This window comes from Podarcis raffonei, chromosome 10 (genome assembly GCF_027172205.1).
Source record: "Podarcis raffonei isolate rPodRaf1 chromosome 10, rPodRaf1.pri, whole genome shotgun sequence".
Classification (NCBI taxonomy): domain Eukaryota; kingdom Metazoa; phylum Chordata; class Lepidosauria; order Squamata; family Lacertidae; genus Podarcis; species Podarcis raffonei.
The window spans coordinates 41,993,905-42,005,170 of record NC_070611.1 but is presented as its reverse complement, the minus strand read 5'-3'; the positions used below and the strand labels follow the sequence as shown (position 1 = coordinate 42,005,170).

Below are 11,266 nucleotides of genomic sequence, written 5' to 3'. Positions count from 1 at the left end.
TGCTCTGATTTTCCCATAGCTCCACTCCTTCACTTGCCAGAAACATTTGCTTCAGCCAGCAGGGAAAGGGGGAAGGAGAAGTATGTTTGCATCTATTTAGGAGATGAAGTGAGTGAAAAAGAGAAAAAATGCAGACAGGGAGAATTAGGAACGCCCCATTATATCTGCCAACCCTTTTCTTTCTCTGTGTTGTCCATCTCTGAAATGTCTGTGGCAAATGAAGAGGGAAAATGGGGAACCTGGCTTGGAAACTGTCAGGGACTTGCCTGCTCTGAATTTACTGCTTTGATTACCTCCTTCTGCTTTATTGGTACCACACACCTACACACAAAAATGTTCAGCAGAGCCGTAAACAGCAAGAGGAGATGGCTGCTTGCCCTAACACCATTTCCTTTCCTTAATGCTTCTGAGACGATCTGTTCCTGCACTACACAGCTGCAGTCTGTTTGTGTATCTCATAAGGACCACACAGTGAAACAGGTTGCACATTGAGGTCTCATCCACTGCTTGCAAGTTTTTAATAGGCCAGGCCTCTGCAGTCATATTTTGAGCCCGCACTCTCTGCCACAGCTGCTTCTCGTTACCTGATGTTGAATATATTCTGGTGACGCATCGTTGTCAAGATGGTGAAAACCAATGACCTCCAAACCCAGCTGGCAGCATCTCGGCTGTGCCCATTAAGTTGTCTACATAAATACTTAGCATTAAGTCATCCGCTTCTCTCACTGACAACAGTGGACAACATAAAATTGAAGCTAAAGATTGTCATTAGCCCCCTGGATATTGCAGGCACACACACGGACATCCACTCAGGCATTCATTTGCTTAGAAAATGCCAGCAGTCAAGTGTTAAGAACATTCCTAGTGACAAGTTTTCATACAGCTCAATTCTTCCACCAGCACTAAGTGATGCAAATATGAAAGGCTTGCCTTTCGAAGGTAATCTCCTCTGTACCTCTTGCTGTAACAACAGGAAATTGCATTTTAGCCAATGTGACAGTAAGTGGGGGTGGGGCAGCATTTGCAGACAATGTAACATTGCAAATAAGTGTGTGAAGCAAATCCCACATTTGCTCATGGAATCCGAAAGCTCTGCTTGTAGAAGCAGCTCAACCAATCCTGGAGAGAGGAAAAAATGGGGAGGAGGAAGCCTTTCAAAGTGATTTCAAAGATCTGCCAAACTGTCAAATCATCCATTTAATCAATCAGAAAATTAAAGAATGCACTAGATCTCAGAGTAGCAAGAGGTTAAAACATTGCCAAAAAATTCAACTAAAGCAGGAAGCTTGTGTCACAATAGCAATTACTTAATGATTCATTTTCTGTCTAAGTGTTGATGTAAAAATGCAATTTAGTTTTCAAATTATTTGCAGCTGTGATTTCATCTAGAAACAAACTATGGAAACTTTTGCACAGTTGCTTCAACCACTGTTCCAAAATATATTCTCTATATGCACCCATACTAGTGCGGTGCAAAAACAAAAACAAAAACAAAATCCTCTTCTACTTCCATAGGCCCACTCACACGTCACAAAAGAGGGGGGTATTTTTTTCTGCCATTTTCAGAAAAGTGGAGAGCTTCACCTGTAGTTTTCTTCTTTCTTCTATGACTTCTCTACAATGCCTTCAATGTATCATCATTCAAGGTGAAATGTAGGGAAACATAGAAGCCTCTCTTGCCCATCATTCCCACCCCCACCCCCAACATTGCACCTGAAACAGCACTGCATTGTGTTATGTCATTGCATGCTGTGCCATTCAAGAAGACATTGTGGAAAAGCTACAGCCACCACAGCGGCAAAGAACTGGGGGGGGGGGGATACAAAGAAAAGTTCATTCTTCCCTCCCCAAGTCCCTGAATATATATTACATCTCTCCCTCCTATGACCCTCAAAGTTGCACACAAAAAATTAACAGCCAAACTGCAGACCCAAATACACAACTTCCAGAAACAGTGAGTAACTCTTAAGATATCAAATGGTTCCTCTGTAAAAGTTATTTCAGTATTCATAGTATTCAGTAATACTATGCTGTATTGACCTAACACCTCAGCAACTGCAGAGTTTTCATTCCATATGGCAATCTTATTTTGCATCCATTTTTTGCAGAGAGAGATCTGTGGAGATTTCCAGTAAAGAAGCCAAAAATGCAAGAGAATGAACCCAAATATATCACAACATATGATAGAGGCAGCAGCCCTTTGCAGGAAAAGCTGGTTTCTCAGTACGTTTGCTTGCTTATTGAAACTGAAGACTGAAAACAAATATACCAAGACACAATTCTGTGAAAGAGTTTGTAGCATCTGGCTATCACTTTGAGAATTTGTTAAAGTCACATTGATTTCAGTAGGGTATGCAAATTTAAAAAACGCAGAAGTCTGTTTCAATGACCTTAGTGAGACTTCAATAGTGCTTGACTTTGGTTGGAATGGAACAGCACCAATTCTATGTAGAACAAAAGACTTCAGACTTATGCCTCCTTGATGAGCCACACCAGAGGAAACGTGGCATCATGTACACCACCTTGAGCTTCATCATGAAGGAAAGGTGAGGTAAGATTGCAATGAGATAGAATTAATGATACATAATGTTCACAGGGCAAAGGATCTCCTCAGCTGATGCCCTTACAACATGCAGCATATGACTAATTCAGTCTTTTGTAGTTAACTATACCAAGCCATGGTATAAAGCCATGGTTTTCCCAGTAGTGATGTATGGAAGTGAGAGCTGGACCATCAAGAAGGCTGACCGCCGAAGAATTGATGCTTTTGAATTATGGTGCTGGAGGAGACTCTTGAGAGTCCCATGGACTGCAAGAAGATCAAACGCATCCATTCTTAAGGAAATCAGCCCTGAGTGCTCACTTGAAGGACAGATCGTGAAGCTGAGGCTCCAATACTTTGGCCACCTCATGAGAAGAGAAGACTCCCTGGAAAAGACCCTGATGTTGGGTAAGATGGAGGGCACAAGGAGAAGGGGACGACAGAGGACGAGATGGTTGGACAGTGTTCTCGAAGCTACAAACATGAGTCTGACCAAACTGCGGGAGGCAGTAGAAGGCAGGAGTGCCTGGCGTGCTCTGGTCCATGGGGTCACGAAGAGTCGGACACGACTAAACGACTAAACAACAACAACATACCACAGTTTTCCAGAGAGCATCTGGCAAAGGTGGCAGTCACTACTACAGATGTATACACATTTATGCCAGGTGTACATAATATGCATGTGCCCATATTATGCGCCCACCCCTGCGCTAGGGTGGCAAATTCACACCCACTGTATATGTGTATGGCTGTATGAACTGTTGAATTTAGAGTAACCCATAGGTATGTATGAAGTTGTCTTCCAAACCACAGGAAGGGTAGTGCAAGCTGTCTATCCAGACTTTATTGTTGAGAACTAGTGTTTCATAGCATTTTGTGTATGGCTGTTTCCTACCTCATCTCCAGAGGGCATATCATTCAGCAACTTGCTTTCAGCAGCAGGAATGATTTCCCTGAACAAATAAAATCAGAGTGTATTCTGTGAAAAATGAGATCAAGTCAATACGGATAAAGACAAACATGGACACAACACTTGTTATGCACATGTTTAATGTGATACGGGCAGTTGCCTACCTCTCCATACTTGAGAAAGGGCTCTTAAGTAGACCTGGGCAGAAATGATGCTTTGTTCTTGGGCTCCTTGCCATGAAAGTACACAGTAACCTCAGAATAATGCCTTCCTTTTACTTTATTGTATAACTTCTCCACTGACTGCCTCCTTCTCTCCAGCAGTACCTAAGCACTTTCACAACCATTTCATCCTCTCTCCCCTGTGTTCTTCTTGCTCTCTGTTTCTGTTGCTTTTAAATTAATTTGTTTTCTCCTTGTCTTAGTTTTGCTCTGTTAGCCAGGTTGCCATCCTGCTTTCGTGCTGCTCGGAGCTGTAGGCACCATCCATTAGCTAAACTGAAAAAGACTAGAGGTAGAAGGCATATGCTGTGCATCATGCGAGTTTCATCTGCGGAGATGCTTTGCCTCAGAGCAGAGTCGGCTGTCACTGTGGTGGGGTTGATCAGAGAGCCATAATTAGGCTTCAGAGGCACATTTGTCAGGCAGGAGGTGGTGCTGACCCATTCCATTACTCTCTGTCTCTCCCCACACTAGGGCTCAAATGCTTATTCATTCCACAACCGAAGCAGACAAAACTGGGGCCCATGTAGTAAACTGGCTAGGCTTGTTGAAGGAATGTGACAGGAGGTAATGGACCTGGGTTCTCACACAACTCAGAATGCCAAACGCAGACCAAAAATATAGGATATATACATGTTATTTATTATGTATACATTTGATATGTACTTACATATGCAGGTGTAGCATAGTGGCCAAGATATCTGATCTATGAACCAGGAAACCTCTGCCATGAACTTGTTAGACAAACCATCCTTCTATTATCTTCCAAGGGTGGCCACTTAGGCATCACCAGGTGTGCCAACTTTAGGGAGCTGAGGTGTCTTTAGCACCTTTGATATTTGTGGAAAGGGGGTCTGGGCCCCTTAATATTGAGGGGGCCTGGCACATGGTGCATGTGACGTGCATGGCATGTCGCAGCTCCAGCACCTGGCTCCTCCAAGGTACATGGCCTCCTCCAGACAACACAACATCACACACTTGACATCTGTGTGATGTCACACACATGCAATGCATGCTGGGCCCCCTCAATCTTCGGGACAACCTGACACTTCTGGGTGCAAACTTAGTAATAATTAAGACCCTAAACCCAATACATCTCACCATGGTGGGAAAGACTTAAGAGTAGGTTACTGTGTTCCTGTCCAGTCTGCTATCCAGGTGAAATACCTCTTGATGTGAAATAGCTTGACCACTGTTGTCCAGGTATTCATGACCTGACAGCTGGATTACTGCAATACGCACTATTTGTGGGGCTGCCATTGTGGGTTTGTTTGGAGGTTGAAGCTAGTGTACAATGCAGAAGATTCCTTGCCAGGGCAAACTACCACCAGCACATAACCCCCCTGCTTGCAGGATGTGCACTGACTGTGAATCTGCTACCTGGTCAAGTTCAAAGTGTTGGTACTAGCATATAAGGCCCTACACAGCTCAGGGGCAGGTTATTTGAGAGACCACCCTATCCTGTATACAGCCAGTAGATTGCTTTGGTCTGTGTGGGGTGGGGGGTGTCTCCTGCAAGTTCCAAATATCTCAGAAGCCTAAGATCTGCTCTGCAGAATCTCAGAGCAGGGCTTCAGGGTGCCTGCTCTTGTATTGTGGAACATCATCCCTGTCAAGGTATGACAGGTGCCCACTAAACTGCACTTTCTGGAAACAATTGAAAAGATTTTTGTTCTGACAGGCTTTCCCAGCTGAATAAATGGGTCTATTTGTTGAGGTTTTGTTTTAAATATATTTGTTGTTTTTGTGTTTTTAACTACCTCATATGTAAATTGCCTTGAGATTATTGTTTAGAAAGTGATTAATAAAACAACAATAATCATTTGTGTTGCTTATTGTACAAGCTGAGTATTCATTACGAGAACTTTTCTTAATATCCGAACCTTTCCCAGGAACTGGAAAAAGGATGCAGTTGCACATACTCAGAATTTACATAATTAGGCCACTTCCTGGCTTTGATAGCAGTTGGATGTAGCCCATTTCCTCAACCAATTTTCTTCTGTTGTGCAGAATCTCCAGGAAAAGGAGTAGCAGTAATGAGAGGCAATATGTTACCTGTGGAGACAATCTCTGTGTAGTTTCTACTGACTTTATCTCTTTACCATCTGCTGAGCTCTGATCCCTTTACACCACTCCTTCAAGCCTTCCTACAGTTGCAGAAGCAACCCTGAAACTGAAGTATTCATGGTGGAATAGAGGAAGCAAAGCGTGAGGTTATAAACATCCATCCAGGTCACTTCCCAAACCGAATGGGTGTGATTTATTTATACATTGGAAAGGTTTATGTCCACCACCTTTCAATCAAAAGATCTCCAAAGCGGCTTTTGATTATAGGCACTGTAGTTATGTCAATGCTTTATTGGGTGCCAGAGAAAAGTTCTTAAATCCAAGCATAAACTGTGGGCATAGTGTAATTTCTCAGCACATTCCTTTTCCTCCTGGGGCTGTGAGCAGCTCAGACATATTTCCCTTTGCCTCAGTATTAAGCCTGAGATGAAATTACTCACAGGTTTTCACACACTTTCAACAGTGTCTTAAAAAATACCTTTCCTTTTTTGGATCTTTCACACGCAGATTTGCTTATTTTTTTGGTACACAAACTGGATGAAATTTTGATGAGAAATGCCCTCTCAGGGATATTTCAGCCCCATGTCCCTGAATGCTCAGCTTTCATTTTGAAAAGTAAGCCTCTAGAAGGGACATTGTAAGCTATTCTGACAGGGGCGCTTACAAAAGTGAGAACTCGCAAGCAGGATCAAGATGAATAGAGCCCTTGATCCCATAGACTAAGGACCATGTACCATTTGCAGACCTTGATTTCCACTGAAACTACTGCCTCCCATCCTGGTGGGCTTTTTAAAGTATTTGTTAGCAACATATTGATGAGTAAAAGCCGGTGTGGATTTGTCAAGAATAAATGCTCCCAGAGAAATTCTCTCTCTCTCTTTTTTCTCTCTCTTTCTCTCTCTCTTACTGGATTAAATATTTTAGTGGATTGTGGGAATGCTGTGGACTTGATGGCATGCAAGCCCCTTCCACTCTACTTCTGTCACTTGGTTATTATAATTGTGTTGCTGCAGAAAGAAAAAAGTGGAACAAGACCTACAATTTAAGGGAAGTCTGAGCAAAGAACACTACAGAGAATAAAGTTGTGGTGGCCATCAGCTTGGATGGCTTCCAAAGAAGGTAAGACAAATGGAAAGAGGAGAAGGTTATGACTGAATCCTAGCCATGATGAAGGTGTTCTACCTCCACTAATTGCTGGGAATTACTGGGAATCTTAAGTGGGGAGAGTGATGTTGCACAGCACTCAGGTCCTGCTTGGCCACAGGATGCTGGACTAGATGGGCATTTAGTGCATCTGAATATTGCATACAGATCTCCATGGGGGGGGGGGAATGGGCACTCCGAAGCTCATTTTAAATCAGTGGGATATAGTTAATCATCATTAACTTCAGTCTGAATGATTTCCGTGAGATTTAAGGGCAATTAATTTTCTCTGGATTAAGGCCAGTGTGTTGAAAGGGCAAGGGAAGTGTTTCGGTTTGTGCTTCCTGCGAAATATTTGAATGGAGAATGATGCAAGCTCCTCTTTCATTTGAAACTTCTGTATCTCCCTGCGGGGAAAATGAGTTGCCCTCACTTCAGATAGAGCATAGGATAGAGTAGAAAAGTGCATGCTGCTGTAATGTTACACCAGGAATTCAGACCAGGTGGAGGAATGTGTTATCCCTCAAATGACACAGTTAGGTAGCATCCATACCCTCCAACACTGAACTTTATGAGACTTGCAAGTGTTTTGTTCTAAGTTATGCATTTCATTTGCATGAATTTATTGCTCTAATTTTCAGCGAAGAGCCATGCAACAGGGGGAAAGCAGGAAAGGCATGGCAAATGTGGACCATAGTTACTGAACAAAAGATTCAAGATCGTGTAGCGTTCAAAGTCAGTCACCATTTATATGTGCTGTTAAAAAAGCATAGCTGTACGTGCTAGTGAAATCGGACCACATGTAGAGAAGCATGCAGTATTCCTCACACCACCTGTAGACCGTTCCTAATGTAATTGTAGTGTGCAGCATCACTTCTTAAGGTGTTCCCAGACCAAGGGTTCTCCAAGTGTCAAGAGCACTCGTTCGTATAGCAGACTTGGCTAGAGTATGATCAGTGTAATGAGCATAGTTCAAAAGAGTGATCTTTCTAGCAAAGTCCTAGGCTATTGCTCTTCTATTTGTTATAGTACTACCACTGTAGAAGAAGCTGTGCTCTAGATGCAACCTTATAGAACTTGATAGTAAAATTACAATGGAATGGATCTGTTATTTGCCAAGTTTATGCTTTGACCATCTGAAATCACAAGTTCTGTCCCTGTCTCATACTAGAATGATACATACAAAAAGTGTACCTTGTGGGTTTTTTTTAAAAAGTGTGTATTTTATATAACAAGGGTGCACAAAATACAAAATACAATTAAATGTGGACTTTTGTGCACACTAAAAAAAAATCCACCAAAACAGGATGGAATGAAGCTATGATTGAACAGTACTGAAGCTGAAATGCATGTAATTAGGCTAAGACCATCCATACTTAGTCTTCAAGCACAAAAGCCTTGCAGAAGGTCCTTAGAGTCAATTTAACAGCTAAGCATTTCAGTACCTGGTGCAAAAGTCACAAATCTAAGGGTATGACTTTATAGTCCTGTGACTCCCCTCAACCTCAACCACCACCACCACAGATAAAGAGTTCTGTTTAAGGGGTCATGCCAGATGTTTTTCAAAATCTATTATATGGCTTCAACATACAAAGAATACATTCATCTTGAGGAATTTTTTTACAAATTAATAGGTAGAACTATTTAAGATACAAAAGCTCAACAGTGGATTTCTGTATAATTACTCATTCACTTAAATAATTAAGAACCATCTGATTTTTAGAAGGGTAAGAAATGTTTTGCTAGAAAATTAAGCAATCCTATTTAAAATAGAATCCGACTTTGCTAGGATTCCTTAACTTCACTTTCTGACTGGTGATGAGCAGATCTTTTATGGATGTGACCAGTTTAAACAACAAAAACAAAAACACACAACTCTATTATGTAGTGAACAGGCAAAATTTATTAGACACGATAAGCAAGGTAATTTTCAGAAGCTTCTGTCATACTGAGAATTTTTTTGTGCTTTGGGGGTATATGTAAAATTGTTTTTTTAGAAATTTACAGCACTTCACAAAGTTTTGTTACATCATCCTGCTTGTCAATAAAAACCCAATAATTTATTAATATACAGGATTCATTTTCCAAAACTTTTATTTTTTTTTATGCAGCTATTCCATAACATTTGCAAAAAAGTTACTTTCAGGTATGAGTGAGACCAAGTCCAGTGGCATAAATGTTTGTCATTCTCCAAGATGTCAAGCTGATATTATGTGAAACAAACATTTTTTACGTCATGACATGGGAAACAGTGCTACTGATTCAACTAGTATGCATTGCCATGCTATTTCTGGTTTTGGTGTTTTTATACATATGCATATGTTGCGCTTGTAGCAGAGTGTTGAAAGTTGAGCCACTTTCAATAATATTTCATCCAAAGATGTGCTGAGTCCTAAAAACATAATATCAGACCAAAGACCTATCTAGTCCAGCATCTACTTTCCCACAGTGAACTAGATTACGGGAGACCCACAAGAAAGACATGAATACAGCAGCATTTGTGCTCCCCAGGACCTGGTATTCAGCAGCATACTGCCATATACAGGACATAGTCTATAGCCATCATGACTACTAGCCATAGATAGATAAGCTTATTGTCCATGAATTTACCCCCTTTAAGTTTGTGCCCATCACTCCCATGATGTGGAAATGAATTCCACTGTAACGTTGTACTACTGTGAAGTTGTGCACTGCATCTCCCACCATTCAGCTTAATCTCCCCAATAAAAGCAGAAAACACTGTTCCACAGCTAATACAGTCAGAATTCAACCTCACCAGCTTGATAGATCCTTTTTAGTGATGAGATGGGATGTGAGGAGGTGTGTGGCGTATTGTGTTGTTATGGTATGTATTTTTGTGGTTTTATGTTGTAAACCATGCTGTGAGCTTTGGATGAAAGGTGGCATAGATTTTTTTAATAATAATAATAATCGGAAGAATACATTAGTGTATGTGATTTCTCACATTTCCCCATCCTTCCCTGCCCTTCCCCACCTGCATACTGGTCAGTCCACCTAGTGTATTCATGCCCATTATTTAACACACACAAAAATGCCATGTACTAGTTAAGGGACAGGTGTTGTTACATGTAGATTTTCTGCCACAAAGTCCAAGTGCAAATTAGTTGGTGTACTAGTTGCAAAGGAACATTATGTTTTAGTTGTTATGGACATAGGCTACTTCACAGATGAGCAGCAAAGTGTTTGAGTAGATGAGACTCTTGACTGCATCCTTAGGTACTGAGTTTGTGGTAGATCATCCATTCATCTGCAAATAAAACCCAATCCACTGAACAGGAGCAATTCTTCTCAGCTTTTGATTGAGACCCAGTAGCCCTAAATTAAGAAAGAAACAGCTTGAGAATCTCCACATTCAACTTTCACAAAGGTAAGTAGAAAGGGATGAAATCTTCTAATCCACTCTTATGGAAATATCTTCATTCCTCCAAAACTTTCCACAGCTCTGGGCCCCTCTGCAGTTGCAGACATGGAAAAGATAGTCATTGTTTAACATTCACCATTGTGGGATGGGAGTGGAAAAACTGATTGCAGGAGGAGCTTCTGTCTCTAAGGAGAAACAGCCAGTGCTTCCTCAGGCATGGGGAATATGACACATGAAGAATCTCAACCATGCCACTGCATTTCATAGGACTCAAATCAACCCTGCAACTCTAAAGGACTCATGATCATACTCCTAAGACAATTTATGGCTTTTGCAACCATGGCTCCCCCAGAGTACTTTGCTATCATCAAATCTCATCCAACAAATGTGTAAAACAAGGTGTCATTCGTACAGTGATCAACCTCAAGCTGTGGTTCAGTTTACTTTTAAACTTGTGAATTGTTTTATTCAAACAAGTGATACTTTAAAATTAATCTAGGGACAAACCTTAGGCAACACATGTGACTGAAGTCATAGGAAGCCCTTATCTGAGTTGAGACTGTGGTGTTATTTCCTCCCATGTCATTGTCCTGATTCGTAGCTTCCCCACCCCCCAAAAGAAGGGAGCTGTTATTTATGTCCTCGGCAGTTTCTCTCCCATGCCCCAGTTCTGATGCAGATTAGGACCTCTCCAAGACATGCAATTGTAATCATGCATTCAGCATGTCATTTAACTTTGTCCTAAATTGTGTGTGCCATGCAGTGGAAAACCCTTATTTCTCTTGTTGGGGCTGCATCATCAGAACAGTCAACTAGGGAAAGAGATGTGGAGATAAAAGAGAAAGTCAGATTTGTTGTTTTTAAGAGGAATAGAAAACGATAAAAGTGAGTTTTATTAAATTTAATTAAATTTAACTTTGTGGGGAGGAAAGACAGAGAAATAATAGATGCTAAAATAAAATAAATGATAGCACTGTAACACCATTGCTTAATAGTCCCCC

At 41.2% G+C, this 11,266-nt stretch overlaps 1 long non-coding RNA gene across 4 annotated transcripts in view; it reads right to left on the bottom strand.

Moving 5' to 3' along the window:
- Positions 1 to 8,763: 8,763 nt before the first annotated feature.
- LOC128421912 (uncharacterized) overlaps positions 8,764 to 11,266 on the bottom strand; it is a 105,314-nt gene continuing 102,811 nt past the window's right edge. For all 4 annotated transcript variants that reach the window (XR_008332397.1, XR_008332393.1, XR_008332394.1 and 1 more), the window contains one exon: positions 8,764 to 11,077. This is a non-coding gene — a long non-coding RNA (uncharacterized LOC128421912). The remainder of the gene's footprint in view (positions 11,078 to 11,266) is intronic.